Source organism: Salarias fasciatus, chromosome 4 (assembly GCF_902148845.1).
Source record: "Salarias fasciatus chromosome 4, fSalaFa1.1, whole genome shotgun sequence".
NCBI lineage: Eukaryota > Metazoa > Chordata > Actinopteri > Blenniiformes > Blenniidae > Salarias > Salarias fasciatus.
Window position 1 is genome coordinate 8,383,721 of NC_043748.1, and position 17,976 is coordinate 8,401,696.

At 45.1% G+C, this 17,976-nt stretch overlaps 1 protein-coding gene across 1 annotated transcript in view; it reads left to right on the plus strand.

The window, feature by feature from the left end:
* LOC115387344 (Na(+)/H(+) exchange regulatory cofactor NHE-RF2) overlaps positions 1-17,976 on the plus strand; it is a 36,025-nt gene that overhangs the window by 12,173 nt on the left and 5,876 nt on the right. The window lies entirely within an intron of this gene.

Consider the following 17,976-nt stretch of genomic DNA (forward strand, 5'->3'; position numbering starts at 1 on the left):
TTACATTTTTGGGGGCTCGTCCGGGAAACTTACCTCCCACCAATTGTTATGGCAGTTTTGTGCAGTTTACCTTTTTGTCAAGTTTCCTGTATCCTGTATGCTGCTGGGTGTTTTGAGCGGCTGAAAAATTCGGTGCGTGGAGTTTTCTGTGTTTGAAGTGGATAAAGAGAACTATGGAGGCCGCAGAGATTAAGGCTTGGTGCAAGGGATATCAGTTAGATCCTGCTCATGCATTGGTTTTAAGTGGGGTTTCTGATGTGTCAGATGAGGTTCTGAAGGAAGTTCTGAGCTCGGTAAAAATTCTTGGAAAGACAAGGATAATTGACAAACGGCCAGATATGACTTCCAAGACTGTTTTCGTGTTAGTTCAGACTGTAACTGACGTGACTGAGCAGACTTTACCTGATCAAGTCGGCATCCCAGGTGAAGTTGGTCCCTGGCCTGTGCACGTTATCCCAGCAACCAAATTAAAGCAAGAAGATTTTCAAGCCAAGCTACTGTCATTTTTGGAGCATGAAGGCAAGAGCATATCTGATGTTAAAGAGCTGTTAACCCCTTCATCCCTGGATGTGAACACTGCGCTTGTTAATGCCATTAGCTCTCTGGTGGACAAATGTAATGCTCCAAGTGCTGATATTCAAAGCTACAGGAAGCTTAGAATGTTTTCTGGTGTGCGACCAACGCCGGTTGGTGAAGAGGAATATGATGCTTGGGCAGAACAAACCACCCATATGTTGGAAGAGTGGCAATGCAGTGACAGCATAAAGAAACAGAGAGTAGTAGAGAGTCTGAAAGGTCCGGCCGCGGATATCATAAGATTCTTGCGCGCACAGAATCCAAATGCTACCGCTGATGACTATATGCAGGCGCTGGAAACAGCTTTTGGGACAACTGAAACGTCATCCGATCTCTTAGTTAAGTTTAGACAGACATTTCAAAGTGAAGGGGAAAAACGGTCTATGTACTTGCTGAGGCTTGACAAACTGCTCCACTGCATCTTCAGGAAAGGAGGCCTGCAGTTGGCAGATATGAATCGACTCCGGATCGAACAAGTCGTACGAGGTGCATCACCAGATGACATGATTGCAATGCGCATACGTATGACACATAAGTTAAGACCACCTCCTTCTTTCAGTGATCTGTTAAAAGATGTCCGAGAGGAAGAAGATATGTTACAAGGCAGAACTGACGTAAAAAGAAAGGTCATGTCAAACCAGTTACCTCAGTTACAAGACCAGTGCCTGAAAACAAAACTGATCCTGAAGTGGAGAAACTCAAGAGAGAACTCAGGGAGTTAAAAGCTGAAATGAACAACCTTAAAGTTACAGCAGCAGCTGCTCAAGTTGAAACCAAAGGTCCTAAATGGGATAATCCAGCAGCCAGCAAATTCAAAAGAACCTCAACTTCTCCAAGGCCAAAGCATAGCCTAGATCGCTCTGGAATATTCTGTTATAGATGTGGAGAAGATGGACACTACATGAGGGAGTGTGATCGGCCTGAAAACCTACAAAGAGTCAACAAGCGGCTTGTTAAACTTACAAAGAAATCGGGAAACTACCACGGGGCCCAGTAGGGGAACGGCCTGGCGTCCTGGAGGTAAAGACACGTTCCAAGAGCATTAAAACAGCGGAAATAGGGAAAGACACGATCCCAAAAGGCTTAGTTGGACCAAGTTCTGCCGTATCAGTTCAGATTGAAGGCATTTACTCGAAAGCCATTCTTGACACGGGTTCACAAGTGACATTATTGTACAGATCTTTCTACGACAGATATCTGACACACCTGCCATTGGCACCCCTTAGTGCGCTGCAGATTTGGGGTCTCAGTCCTGCTGATTATCCTTATGATGGCTACTTGTCATTGAAGCTGGAATTCAGGGAAGTTGATGTTGGCGTGACAGAGACTATAGATACGCTTGTACTTGTCTGTCCTGATCCAGTGGTTAAAGATAATGCAGCTATACTGGTTGGCACAAACACCCCAACAGTAAGACGACTCCTAAACAGTTACAGAGAACGACAAAGCGAAAACATTACAACAGTTAAAAACATTCATCCTGCATTCCAAAAGGCGATGGTGGGAATGTCAGGGTATCCTTCTGAAACTGACAGCCAAGTAAGAGGATCCGTATGGTTTGTACAGCCAAAGCCAGTGAAAATATGCCCAGGTGGTGTTGCAAGGATCAAAGGTGTGCCAAGGTTTCCGGGGATACCAAAAACCCAAGCCATTTTGGTGGACTTACCCGATGATCTTTCTGAAGAACCGAGGTTTCCCGATCAGCTTCAAGTAAGACCTGAAGTGCAGTCAATCAATGTGGTGACTTCCAAAAAGATCACTGTTCTCGTGAGAAACTGTTCATCTAAAGAAATTCTGCTGACCAGAGGTATGCCAGTTGCTCACCTGTTCCCGGTTGATGTACTGCCAGCAACCCCTGTGAATAAAGAGCCTGACCTGAAAAAGAAACTTACCTCATCATCTTTCGATTTCAGAACTTCACCTGCTCCGCAGGAATGGAAAGAGAGACTTGTGAGTAAAATGTTACAGCGCAGCAATGTTTTCTCTACTCATGAATTCGATGTGGGTTGTAGTAAAAGCACCAGGCATGAGATCCGAACCAACACTGATACTCCGTTTAGAGAGCGTTCACGGCGCTTACCACCGGCGGACCTTGAAGCACTTCGAGAGCATCTGTCCCAACTCAAAGAAGCTGGCATAATCACTGAGTCACGCAGTCCATATGCATCCCCTATAGTGGTGGTACGAAAGAAAAATGGGAAAATCCGCATGTGTGTGGATTATCGTACCCTCAACAGGCGGACTGTCCCTGACCAATACACAGTGCCTAAGATTGAAGATGCCCTGACGTGTTTGACTGGAAGCAAGTGGTTTAGTGTCCTAGACCTTAGGAGTGGGTACTATCAAGTGCCTATGAGTGAGTCAGATAAAGAAAAGACCGCTTTCATATGTCCCCTGGGGTTTTATCAGTTTGACAGGATGCCTCAGGGTGTGTCAGGCGCTCCTGCAACTTTCCAGCGAATCATGGAAAAAACAGTTGGAGACATGAACTTGTTGGAAGTGTTGGTCTATATAGATGATCTCATTGTGTTTGGTTCGACACTTGAAGAGCACGAACGACGACTGTTGAAGGTACTTGATCGCTTACAAGAGGAGGGCCTTAAATTGTCATTAGACAAATGTCAGTTCCTCCAGTCATCTGTGTCATACGTTGGCCACATCGTGTCATCAGAAGGAGTGTCAACAGATCCAAAGAAAACAGAAGCAGTCACTAACTGGCCCAGACCGACCACTGTAACTGCCTTGAGATCTTTTCTGGGGTTCTGTGGATTTTACAGACGCTTCGTGAAGGATTATGCTAAGGTCGCATTTCCCTTAACCCAACTTTTGTCTGGTTACCCACCTCATGGGAAAAAACCAAAGAAAAAACATGACCAGGTCTATTTCAACTCAGCAGAGCCATTTGGTCATCGATGGGATGATAAATGCGAAGTGGTTTTCAAAGAGCTAAAGGGAAGACTCACCACGGCTCCCGTGTTAGCCTTTGCGAACCCCCGGCTGCCTTATGTGCTGCACACTGATGCAAGTCGGGAAGGACTTGGTGGAGTGTTGTACCAAGATCAAGGTGACGGGTTAAGACCGGTTGCCTTTATTAGTCGCAGTTTAACTCCATCTGAACGCAATTATCCTGCTCATAAGCTGGAGTTCCTTGCTTTAAAGTGGGCTGTTGTTGACAAATTACATGACTATTTGTATGGAGCAAAGTTTGAGGTGAGAACCGACAACAATCCTTTGACCTATCTGTTGACGTCAGCCAAGTTAGACGCAACGGGTCACCGTTGGCTCGCAGCTCTCTCAACATATGACTTCAGTTTAAAATACAGAGCAGGGGTTCAAAACGTTGATGCAGATGCCCTTTCGAGACACCCTCGTTCTGATCAAAGTCGAGGAGAACAATGGACCGACATCCCTGCAGATGGTGTCAGAGCTATGTGCCAAGTATTCAAGGTGACCAAGGCCAAGACAAATGCCTGTCACGGAAAGGGAATCGATCACCTTGGCTTGTCTGTTGATGCTGTACCCAAAGCTTACTGTAATCTGTCCACACTGAGTCTCAAGGGTATGCCAGTTCTAAGTCCCTCTGAAATCTCAAAAGCTCAACAAGAAGATCCCACACTCAAAGAAATATGGAGAGCTTTAAAGCAGAGTGACATCAATCTAATTAAATCCAGAAACCCGGCAAGTTTGCTATTATTGAGAGAGTTTGCAAGGCTGGAACTTCAAGACAATGTTATGTGTAGAGTCACAGTTCCACCCGGCCGAAGCCACCATGCACAACTAGTTTTGCCTGAAAAATTCAGAAGGATAGTCATGAAATCACTCCATGACGATTCTGGTCATTTAGGCGTGGACAAGACCTATGGACTCATTAGAGAAAGGTTTTATTGGCCAAAGATGAAATCAGACGTGGAAGACCACTGCAAAAACTGTGTGAGGTGCATACAGAGGAAAACGCTTCCGAGAAGAGTAGCTCCACTGTTTCACATCCAAAGTAATGGTCCTATGGATTTGGTATGTATGGATTTCTTGTCCATCGAGCCAGACAGCAGTAACACACAGAATGTTTTAGTGGTTACTGATCACTACACCCGGTATGCACAAGCTTTTCCTACAAAAGACCAGAAAGCTGTGACCGTAGCCAAAGTTCTCCTCGAAAAATACTTTGTCCATTACGGTTTACCAAAACGTATGCACAGTGACCAGGGTAGAGACTTTGAAAGTCGCCTCATTCATGAAGTGTTAAGTTCCCTTGGCGTTTCAAAATCGAGAACTACTCCATATCATCCTCAGGGGGATCCTCAGCCAGAGAGGTTTAATCGAACTCTACTTAACATGCTTGGAACCCTTGAACCTGAAAAGAAAAGGAATTGGAGTAAGCACATTGCACATCTCGTTCACGCTTACAATTGTACACCGAATGAAGCTACAGGCTTTTCACCGTATTATCTGATGTTTGGGCGTGAGGCGAGGATGCCTGTTGATTTATGTTTTGGAACATCCAGCGACAACAGGTCCCAGGAGACCTATCTTAAATATGTGAAGGATTTGAGGAAGGACTTGAAAGCTGCTTTTGACCTTGCTGAGTCCGCCACTGCTAAACAAAACCAAGGAAACAAACAAAGATATGATCAGCAAATCAAGTTCTCACAACTCTTACCTGGAGACAGAGTTCTGATCCGTAATCTTGGACTACAAGGAAAGCATAAGTTGGCAGACCGTTGGGGTCCAGTGCCTTACATTGTTGAAAGTCAAATGTCAAACTTACCTGTGTTTCGGCTAAGGCCAGAAAATGGTGACGGGCCTGTCAAGATCCTTCACCGCAATCACATCTTGTCCCTAGGACAGAGAGTATGTTTGGAACCAGAGCAGCTCCCAAACATGATAACAAAGAGGAGACTGAGAAGTAGAAGTAGAAGGCACAATAACGATGACAAAATCTCAGTCAAGGACCATGAAAAGTCAGCACCAAATAACGCCAGAAATGAATACTCAGACTCGGACTCAGAAGATGAAATGATTTATGTTCCATTTGCAATGAAAAGGCCCAGTGAAGATGGTGGAACGTCTGAACCATTCAGTCTAGATTTCGACTTGGAGCCTGGGGATCAGGGTGAAGAATTGCAAGTCATCCACAATGAGCAAAGTGCCGACAGAGAGACTGGACTTGAGACTGTGCAACAGTCTGACTCGCAGGTGACAAGCAATACTGAGACGGAGACGGAAGCCTTATCTCTTGGTTCGAAACCTGACTCACAGGAAAACTCAGAGACTGTTGGTGAGATCAGAAGATCTCAAAGAGTCAGGAAAGCTCCATCGAGACTCGCTTATGACAGACTAGGTAATCCCAGTGTTACCCCAGTGAAATTTGTGTCCTGTTTGTACAAGTGGTTAAACGCTTCTGCTACACCTCGGGTGAAGTTAACTAATCCTCCTACCTACCAAGCCATGAGGGCATGACTTTTTTTCTGGTGAGGGGGGAGTGTAGTAATATGATTTTCCGGAGGAGAATATTCAATTTTCTGTTACGTTTGAGAGATGTAATAATGAGGAACGTATGTGTTTTTTTGGTTTCATTAAAGAAAAAAATAAGAATATTTCATTAGTTGTGGTTAAAAACCCAGATTAAATATTAAGAAGATTATAATTTTGTGTGAAGCCTATTTAAGGGCGTATTGTTTGCCGCTGGTGTGGGGGAGCAGACCGGAAGCACGACGCTCCGTGAGAGCGTCTGGAGAGCCTGTCAGACAGACACGGAAGTGTGCAAGCCCGCTACAGGCTAGCGTGAGCGGAGCTCGGTTGGTGTGACGGCCTGGCCAGTGACTCCTGTCCTCCCGCGGGCGGCTGAGGAAGACTGACCGCAGCTCGCACCGCGGCGAGAGTCAGTTGAGCCGACAGGACCCGATCAGTGTGGTTAAGGTAGCGTGTGGCTAACACCACTACACCGAGCAGCCTCGTTAAAAGCCAGAGCGGAGCTGAGGGACGCGCTGCTGTCTGGTTGCTTGAACTCACCTGCGTAAGAGAGATCGCAAAGAAGAGGGATCCCCTGCGCACCGTGACTCCAATCCGAACTGGAGGAGGTTCTCCCAATCCACTGGTAGGATTACGCCATCCACACAATCACTGGATCAGAGCTCCAACGCGCCAACGAATCTCGCAAACTCGCGTCAATTAACCCCGGAGTGAACGGTAAAAAAAAAAGAAAAAACTCCGGAACTGAATTTAGTGAACTTGATGAATATTTCTTTTTTTGTTTAAACCTTCATATTTTTTTTGTTTATCTGAATATTGCTTCAGTGCTTCAATACAAGGAATTCTCTGCACTGCATAGTGGCATGACTTTTATTATTATTATTTTCCAATGAAATGTCTCTTTTGCCATAGCGTGTACATTGGGAAGGAAGTGACACTCACTTCCCTGTAGCGAGGCCGCTGGGAAAAGGGTTACAAGAGTAAAAATCCCCACACTATCAGAAACAACACATAAACTAGAGACAGAAAGGATCTAAACCTGGACTCAAAACAAACAGCATTTAATGCCATTTTAAAGTTAGAATGTTTGGTGAGTCACGTTGAAAGTTTAAGATTGATTGAATAGTTCTTTGTGGGTTAAAAGCACCTGGAAATGAGTGAAATTCACCGAGAGTTTCGGGAGAATTGTTCCACAGACACAAAGAGACGGACAAGCCCCCGCTTTGTTGATGGAAAGTGCTGCGCTCTGCCGCAGACTCTGTTTCTGGGACTCTCCTCCCCCACCTCGCCCTGACCTGAATTTTCCCTCTCTGCTGGGGGCGAGGCCCCCTCCACATCCCCAATACATCACGGCTTTTCAGTCTGCCTTTCCCGTCCTGCCCGCACTCCGTTTTTCGAACCGTCAGTTGTGACATTCAGGCCTCATAATAAAGTTATCGCCTTGTGTGGTTTAAAGAGGGCAAAGGTCATCAGGATAAGAGATCCTTGATGAAAGCTTTCTGCAGGAACCTACGTGACTACAAGAACTTTAATGAACATCACTATGTAGGGCTGTCAAAAGCACATCTGTTGCTTGGGGAGAGCGCACACACACACACACACACTCACACACACACACACACACACCCTGTGAACGGCAGATCTGCATGGTTGAACCGTTCAGATGATCAAGAATCTAATACAGCTTTGTTTGTACATTCAGTCGACGTGTGTGTGCCGACAGAACGACAACATCGCATTCTCAGAGGACGCACGTGTGACCCATGTGAGGAGGAAAAACAAAATCTGATGTCCGTCTAAACAACACTAAAGATGAAACAAGGCAAACAAGAGAGAGGAAGACTCGAAGGAAAGTCCCAGCATTTTTCACAGATCCTTCTTGGAGGGAACTTGAAAGCTGGGAGATCCAGATGCAGTCGGTGTGTGTGTGTGTGTGTGTGAGTGAAGGACATCTGTGTGTGAAAACCACAGAGCTCTCGGTGGTTAAGTGTCAGGACTTGAGGATGGAGATCGGGATTGGATAAACAGAAATAGCAACACTCATAGAGAGAAACATCAACAACGGAGATGAGAGCGCGAAGCGGCAGGATATGGCGGCCTTGAGCATTTGCTCACTGATTTTCTTTTTCCAACTTTGTGCTACCTTAATCGCTGCGGTTACAGAAATTCAGTTATTTGACTTGTTTCTATAAGCACAGTGAAAACAAAACACATTAACCATGATCATGTTATCAGTCCTCCTGCTTCATCCAATTCACAGTCAGTCATTAACCTGTAAGACATGTTTTTGTCCTTCAATATCCATAAAAAAAATTCATGGAAATAACATGCAAACTGCAGATAGAAAGAACCGCAAGCCAAATTAGGGCTCGAACGAGGGATTTTCTCACCAGGAGGCAACAGCGCCGGCAAGCCGAGCTGTGATCTGTGAATGATCTCTCACTTTGGACATTTCCACACCTCCAGTTGTAAAACTGTCATGACAAAGAGCTCACTTTCCTCTTTTGTGCATCATTCTTTAGATAGCCTGTTGGTTTTTTTTTTTTTTTTTTTTGTGCCTGGTCGCCAAAATTGATCATCTCTGACCACTACTGGGTGACAGCAGAAGAAGGGACGACGGCTCGGCTCTCGTTCTGTGTGAGTCATGTCTCTTCCTCGTCCCGTCGCCTGGCTCGTCCCCTCGTTCTGCCCGTGATGATGGAGGGAAAAAGATGCCTGTCAGCACTGATGTAACAGCACACAGCTCGGGAGTCGTCTGGAGGCCTGTGTGACCGCATACTAAAGATCCATGTCTGCCGGTTTGTTGTTCTCTCTACAGAAGGCATTTCAGTTTGTGGAGTGGCGGCAAATTGCGCCTCTATGAAAATAATGTAGAAAAAATGTCTTGAAATGGCAGACATCAAATCAGATGAGACAAAATTAACATATATTTAACCTTTTAATATTGGTATTATAATAGTAAAGGAGTCAGCAAACATCCACCCTTTAACTAACATCTGGTGCTGATGTGAACGATCCAGCCAGACCCCCTGCTGTGAATACCAGTGATGTTACATCAGGGTGAGTGTCTGTGTGTGTATGTGTGTGTGTGTGTGTGTGTGTGTGTGTGTGTGTGTGTGTGTGTGAGAGAGAGTGAGAGTGTAAACGAAAGTGTGAACCAAATTCCTCGAGCGAAAACGCAGAGGGGCGTGTGTTTGCTTGTGTGCGTTGAGGACGCTGAAGGACAGAAGAGACGAGCGGAGTTAGTTAGGTGGGGAATGTTGGAGGGAAACAAACAACTGAGAGCATTGTGGTTAAACCTGCGTAGGACGATGTGTGAGAGTGAACGCAGCTGTGTGTTTCTTTGTAATATCTACCCTGGCAGAGCCAATAATAAATTCAAATTCAGCCCTCGTTATTACACAGAGACACACACACACACACACACACACACAAAATGCTAACCAGGCAGGTTCTCTGTGAACCTTCAAAAATACAAGTTGCAAGCACGTGTAGATGTGATTGCCTGGTAAAACAGGATATTTGAGTATTAGTAAGGCGTAATTTGTCACTTAAACTCTGTAAAAACTGCACTGTGCAGAATTGGTTTATTTTCTTCTGATGTTCCACCTCTAAACAACGGTGTGCCTCAGAGCTCTGTCCTGGGTCCCTTTCTGTTTAGTGCCTACACGTATATTGGCCATGTATAATGGAGTGCAGACATAAACAGGTTTGGCTTTTGTTACTCCAAGTGACTTAAAAAAGGCCACATAAACCTCTGGAAACCACTTTTGAATGAGTTCAAGTTGATTTCAGTGATTCAAGAGCTCTCAGACTATTCACTAAAACAGGCCTTAATCTTCAATGTTTTATTTATTGTTACAATGTGCAATACGCTTTTCACAACCACCACTGTGTCCCAAATAAAAGAAACTAGTCCTGTTATCTTCTGCCATGTTGGACTCGTTTGGGTCTCTAAAGTCCATCTTGGAATCATTTGGATGGTATTCAGCTTCACATTTAAGGATAGCCACTAATAAAAAAAACGCCCTGTTCTGGTGCTCTTCTTTCACATCCTCATCTTTTCAATATCAGCAGTTGGAAGCGAAGGTCTTCTGCGCTCAGGGTGAAGATTGATCAGCGTTCCACCCACGCACAGACACTTCCAGCGAACACAGGAAGCAAGAGACGGCGACGCAACAGAGACAAAAAGCACTGTGGATACAAAGAGCTGAAAAGACAGACAGCAATGAGCGTCTTTGTCTTTGAAAGTCCTTGAAAGTAGCGACGCTTTGTGCTGTTCGCCCAAGTGGCCCCACGCTCGACTTCAACCTCGCCGTCACACCTGTGCCGTTTCACAGCTCCCTTCTATTCCTGCGGTTCAGTCACATCATGTATTCACGTTTTATCTGCTGCTCCCCTCCTGCTCACAGCTGCAGACGTTCCCACGCACCGGTCCGCCCGGCGTTCACACATAGCCGATTGTCTCCGGCGTCCCGGCGGCCCCGCTGCCTTTTTGCTCGGCCCTCACGTCTTGGAGCAGTTTAATTGCAGCCGTCCTTCGCACGTCCAGTGGGGGAGGAGACGTAATGGGAAAGAAGGGGCTGCGTCCTTATGGACCGCCCGGGAATCGGAGAGATGCTTGAGTAACACTTGACAAACGAGGGCAGGAAGTTTGATATATCTGTGTGTGAGGTGACGGGATGTGTGCAGCAATTCATTATGCTTTAAATAGGAGGAATGAGTAATGTGCGTATATATCTCAAATGTTTATACCTATAGCGCTTTAAGCTAACAAGCTAATGAGGTCTCCTCACTGGAGTATCGTTCGCTCCTTTGAGGCCGGCCTGTTTAAAATAGACACATATTCTACAGTGTTCATTAGCATGTGAGACGCTTTTCCAATTCTTGATAACTATCATTCATAAAACATGAGAAAAGATGGTTTGGTTTGGTTTGAATCCCAGTCGGTCTCTGTGGAGTTTGAATGTGGTACTTTAGCTTCACGTGGGCGCTAATCGCTAATCTGCCGCTCTGTCTTTACCGCGGATGTGTGCAGCAGCCACGTCTCTCAACGTGTGTCTGCTACGAATAGAGCTATGATTTCATGGCAATAAACCGACGTCGATTACTTATCCAAATATTTTTGTTCTCGCTGTGGAAAACACACAGATCCCCCCCTCCAACTCGGAGGGAGATCTGCCTCGCGCTGATAACAGAGGTGTGGACACACGCCCAAAAACACGATGTCACATAGATCAACGGCCGGCCTGTCGCATGCTGAAGCACAGAGGTCGCGGTTTGGGGGGGCGACTGATGAGAGTTTAATGGAAGAAAACAGTTTTTATACCTAAATATAGACCAGAGAATGAGAAAGAAGAGGAAAAAAAATCTGTAAGCTTAAATATTCACTCCTTTGTGACACAAACACACACAGCAGCGCATAATGCTGAACATCTCACCATCGCCAGCAGCCCACACACTTTAAAGCTGACATTTCAATGCTAACAGGCAGAAATGTTGCATTTTACAGCCACTTTATTCATGCTGTTTCTGACGTGAAAGACGTGCTGTCATGTGTTTCAGGGGGGGTGGACGGGCGAAAATGCAAAACAAATACCAGATTATGAAAGAATGAAGTGCGGAAAGATAAGAAAAAGCAGATGGAGAGAATGTATGGGTGAGGTTTGAGCCACCTGTTGAGTCGCCTCCCGCTCTCATTTTTCTCTTTCTTTGCATACTTTCACTAACGTCTTGATAACCGTGAAATGAAAGCGACTCACAGGGAGCGGGTGATAATGCTGTTATCTCCCAGAAGGCTTTTCTGTAAACTGAACCCATGCAGGCATCATTCTGGATCTTCTGAGTCCGTCTTTTTGGTGGTTTTCTGGACGATCCGGTCACCTTCATGTGAGGAAGCTGTGCTCTGCAGATCACAGCTTTATTTCTTTCAAAAGATATTGTGCAATCAAGAAAGACACTGTTCCAATGCAATAAATATCAGATGTTTAAACGTGTTTTATTGCGTTGCAGCTGTGTTAACAGATTGAATAAAGTTACACTTAAAGCGTTTTTATTGTTACAATGAAGTCAACTGGTCATTGAGAATCCAACAAAAGTTATTTGAAAATCAGACCAAGGTTTATTGAAAAATATGTCTTTATATATATATATATATATATATATATTCATATATATATATATGTATGTATGTATGTATGTATGTATGTGGACTTTCACCAACAGTACTATCAAACACAACCTCGACCAGCATGAGGCGGTTCAGTGCTCTCCTCACATTAACAATGCCCTTTTTTCCCAATTTTGGATTTGTGTGTGAAGTTTGCATGTCCAAAATATTTGGAAAAGATCATGAAATTCCAAGATAAAAATATCTAATTTCCTGTCATTCAGAGCTGTTGCTAAACAACAAACATTCCAGTTGAATCGCACATATATATGATTAGAGGGGAGGTGACGGTTGACACTCAACTTACCACTGTGAGTTGAGTGTCAACAGTCCTGGTTGCCTTTTAAGTGTAACCTTGAATCAGCTCCAGCTCCCCCGTTAAGAAGATGGGTGGACAGATGTTTAAAAATGAATAGAAACCTAATAACATATCATTGAGGATTTAAAAAAACAAAAACCTTGAGATACTTGGAATGCAGCATTACAACCAGCTGCACAGTGCAGAATGTGAAAGGCCAAACAAAGTGTCATTCTGCTGAACTTGCTAACATTGTGTAATGTTGAAGTGGTTGAATTTCAGCAACAAATTCTTTACAGCATGACGGGACATATTTGGGAGGTTATGCGATCGCCTCGGCATCAAAGTCTTCTTTTCTCCATGCTGATTAAAATAAGTCAGGCTGACCGTCCTCATGTCCATCCTGCTCTCATCTCCGTGACAATCCAGCCTCGAGCTACAACACCCTGTTTGTGTTTAGACTCGCCAGACTTCTGCGTCTGATGACAGTTTCATGACTTTGGCCTCACAGTCGAGCTGCAAATGTTAAGTAACAAAAAATATCAACACGCCTGGCCGCTTCAGGAGATATTTAGACTACAGCTCAGAACCAAAACTCCTACTTTTCTCTTAGCGAGGTCTCACAGCACAACGTAGCAGAGGATTGAAGACTTTTACAGACATAATACAACTTTGTTTTGGGAAGCTTTTAATGGGAGAAAGTAAAACTCAAATACAGTCTCACTAACAAAAAGGAAGACAGAACTTTACTGAATTTAGAGCCATTACAGGGAGACACTGTTCAGTTGTGACTGTGTAAATCTGATTGTGGAGCAGTGTGACAGTGCACTAAGTTAGTTTCACACCATGTCAGCCCCTTATGGCCTCGCCCACCAGGTTTCTGTCCTGTCAGATTGAAATCAAAACACAAGCTGTAAACGCAGCTTTCCACTAGCTAACCGAGAAGTTTCAGACAAAAAGCAGATCTGACGTCCTTCGTCATGACAGGAGTTTTAGTGAATATTCCAAAATGTTCATGTTCTGTATTCAATATTTTTCCATCTTGATGTAACAATAAAAGATCAATTTACACTTCCTGGCTCTATTATCTTTAGCAAACTTAACATGAGACTTCCCTCGTGAGTTCAAGCAAAACTGAACATTTTAAACTTTGTGAAAGTCAAATTTATAGGCAGAGCTGCTGTACTGGATCTCATTAGATTATCGAAGTGGTTGATGAGTGAATACTGTGTTTCTTAGTGAGCTTAGAGGTGGAGGCGGCCAGATATTGCCGGTTCGCTGACTCCTGCTTTCCATTTATCAGACTGACATGACATCAACCCTCAATTTGTCGGCACGGAATGAAAGCAAACCACAGTTGTCCAATAATTCACTTTAATGTGTGAGAAGAACCAGAGGTTTGGCTCTGAAACCTTCAACCTTCACTGTCGGTCATCATTCCTGTTCTGAGTCCAAAAGGTTACCGCGATCGACTGTGTGAACGGTACATTATGAAGTCCGACCCATGACGAATCAAGTTTACTCTGCTATACTTCGGTTTTCCAGTCTTGTCAGTGGATGCTCTCACCCCCATTTTTATACACTCCACCTTTACTCTCTTTGCTTTTTGATCCATCTCTTTAAACTCTTTAAAACAGCAGGAACCACACGTAATTCTACACACACACGTGCTTACATGCACGCACACACGTACTGCTTTGTGAGCTTTGTAAACAGATCCCAGCAGGTCTGTCAGGGCAGAGCAGCTCCGGACGCACAAACCAAACAGCCCCGCCGCTCGTCACAGAGCCGTTACACAATACAGCGCCACAGCAGTGGGAACAAAAAAGAAGAAAAAGAAAAGCAGTCGGTTATAAAGATCTCTGGCCAGACTTCACATTCTCATGTTCTCTCTCTGCAGCTCTGCGTCGCTCCTTCCTGCGCTCCACATCCTGTGCATCATCTCCGAATCAGCTGGGCCTGATTCTCCTTATCAGACTGATGCAATCCCCAGTTTTCATTTTTACAAGCCGCATAAGACTTTAACACTTTATCACGCAGACGGTAAACCCACACGTCGGTGAAACTATGTTAATCCAACTTTAATCTGTAGACATCGCAGGTATGTGTGTCCTTGTCCGTGTTTCACACACACACTCCTGAAGGGTCACCCTGCGTGCCGGAGCCATTCCTCTCTCTCTTCGATAGATGAAACTGGCTCCACTGGTTCCACCGTGGTCTCCCTGGCATCCGCTTGTCAAACGTGAACTCAGCAGAAGCTCCGCGCGCTGCCTGCTGCTGCCTGTTTGCTCTCCACGCAGCATCAGCAACGTTTCCAGTCTGAGCTCTGTTGCAAATTACATTTCGCTGGCTTCAGACTTCGCCGCTGCCAGGAAGCATCCGCTCCAGGGCATTTCTATCAGCTCAAATGTAATTTTTTAAAAAATTATTATTGTTCCTCCTGCTCAGTAAGAACTCTTGAACACCTGCACGAGGACGCAGAAACAAAATCACTCATTTTAGTTTAAATCCATACGATGCTGAAGGTTTAGGAAGCACATGAACGGAGCGACGAGAGCCCTCTGACGGCCTCGGTTACTGTGACTACATCTGGAAGCGGAACAAAAAAACAGGCCTCTGTTTCCACCGCAGAGGGCCTGTTTGTCAGCTGATGAGCTAGTTTTACTGGCAGGCCAGTAAAATGTTCTGCAAATGCTGACAGCTCTCAATTCACAAGCTTCTGTTGACTTTTTGGGCTTGATTTGAATTTTAAATGTAAACCTGTTGTGTTCATACTGAAGGTTTTTTGATAAAAGATGTCACAGGTAAAAACACCAGTGTCCTCATTTGCATATTACAGGAAGATAAATGAGAAACAGTTTACATGAGGGTCACATGCTTGTGACAGTTTCTTTTAATATAGAGGATTTTCTCTGAACATTTACTCGAAAAAGTAGTTTTTGTGTCTTGAGGCTTGGTTTTGGATATGAATTTAACAAGAGTGCTGATAGGAGTCACTCTTCCTGTGTAGCAACGGTTTGAAGCAAAACACCGGAATGAATTCAGCAAATTTATTTTTTCGTGTCGCCACAACAGAAGTCAGTATTTTCGTCTATTTTGGACACTTATTGGTATTTTCTGTGCAGCAGCCCCAGCTGGAAAACAGGCTGTCGACCCAAGTGGGATTTTTCCAAGCTGAGCAGCAGCAACAATAATCCAAGACTGAGTTTTTAAGGTCGTGGAAGAACTCAAGTTATGGAAAGTCATTAAAAAAAAAAAAAAAAAAAAGATAAAAAAAAATCATGGCAGGCTCACTGAACAAGTTGAACCGCAGATTGGTTGCTGGTCTCTGGAAACACAAGGCTTTCTTGTTTGTTTTACACGCCGTCTGTTGTTTGGCTCTCAGTTCAACATACCTGCTTCTAGGATTTGAAAGCTGCATTTTTCAAGACTTGGGACTTAGAGGAAGTTGTAAAGTTTATAGAGAAGACAACATAACAGACACTCTCTCTCTCTCTCTCTCTCTCTTTCACACACACACGGCTCAGCAGTTCATGTATAGTTTCTATACATTGAGTCAAGGGCATGTGCGTGCGTGTGTGCGCTCGCCCCAAACATGCACGCCATTGTGTGCCAGCAGCAAGCCGGTGATCCTTGGCTGTGAAAGGGTTAACGGCGGTCATGATCTATCCGTCGCAGTAGGCCACGGCTCAATTATTCAACAAGCTGCGATCCGGTTTCATCACCTGCCGACGCCGCCGCCAGCGGCCGCTTACAAAGAGGCAAACATACACGCATGTGTGTCTGTGTGTGTGTGCGTGCACGGACACAAACAAATTAGATAAATCAGCTCATATGTCTCCATTCTCTGATGTATTTTAATGATTATTATTGCACTTTAAAATGCGATATGTTGGGCTTTCAGAGTGCATCCTTGTCTTGGTGTTCAGTGCAGCGTTTGGTGCGTCTACTGTACGCTCCCCCGCATGTCCTCTCAGAGGCTGGTCAACACAAAAGCTGATTGTAGCAGGAAACTTCTGGAATTCGTGGGATGGCACTTTGTCCCGTTCACATCGCTTCCTCTCTGTGTTAGTGTAACTGGGGTCAAATGTGTGTGTGTGTGTGCATGTGTGTGCAGTGTGGGGAATATAAACTCCATAATGCTCTGCAGTGGGTGTGAAATATTCCATAGTGTCTCATACATTTATTGCTGAATTTTCCATATGAGCTTGTTTTTGTGTGTGGCGCCGCTGTTGCGCGCCAGTCCCTGTGTGTCACCAGCGCTTCCTATTGCTTCTCCTCCCGTGTGAAAACGCGTGTCCAGCGCAGATAACTGAAAGCTTTTGCAACCAGAAACTAGTTTGCTGACAAAGAGGGAAAAAAAAGTCGCTTTTCTTTTGGTTTGTCCGAATACCTTGTCTTTTATTTCCACAGTAACCATGAAGTTTTCAGCACCAGCAGTTCAAACAAACACGGTGGCTGCATGCAGCTCGGTGGCCTCTTGTTTTGGAGAAATTGCGCCGTAGCTTCAGGACCTGTTTGATTAATGCGTGTAGACGTGGAGCCGAGCCCAGGAAGTTTTTTGCTCACGCTCTCTGTGCCGCTGACACCCGGGTCCGCAGCAACAGCTTCAAACACACTCGCAGAAACAAATTAAAGTGTCCGGACGCGCAGGGCGTCAAGGACTTGAAGTTTAAGAGACGGGACGAGCCCCAAGGGGTGATTAGTGGGGTGCAGACAGGCATCGGGAGGCGGTCGGAGGTCAGACTGGCAGACACCCGGCGTCTCCCCCACATAATGACTCCCAGCTGTGCGGCGCTCGCTGTTTATGCTCCAGGAGCTCCTCTGCAAACTCTTTTCCTCCCCTCATTCTTGTATTTCCCTTATCTCTCAGTTCTTCTGCGTGTTCCTAACTTGCTCGTCCAATTTCTTGAACTGTCTCTCTCAAGCCTCTCGCTGCATCTAATTTTCTGTCCCGCCCACACACTCTCTCCCTCTTGGCCTCCCGTCTCTCTTGCGTCCTCCCGTCCTGTTGTGCTTTTTTTTCCCCTCACCTAGATCTCCATACTCAGTAGAGCTGATTGTAAATATATTGTCCTCTCCCTGGAACGATCCACCCCGGCTGCTGCACTTCCTTTCCATCCAGGAAAACATGGATCTGCAGGGATTCTAATGATTCCAAATCTCCTCGCTCTCCCGCTACATTTCAGGGCGAGCTGCCCGGATCGCCGCTACCCTAAAGAATTGGATGCCTAAAACGAAAATTATATGTTGCCATCTGTGTTATTTCACTACAGTGAAGGGTTTTCAGTGGTGGAAACTGTTGCGGTAGCTGCGGTTCACTCGTGATTTCTCAGATGCTTTTGCTGGAAATGCAATAACGGAATGAGAATTGTGTTTCAAGACTTAGAACAAAAAAGAAGCTGTCATCAAGCATCATGTGCAGCTATCACTACCATTGTCTCACCGCTCTCTCTCGCCCTGC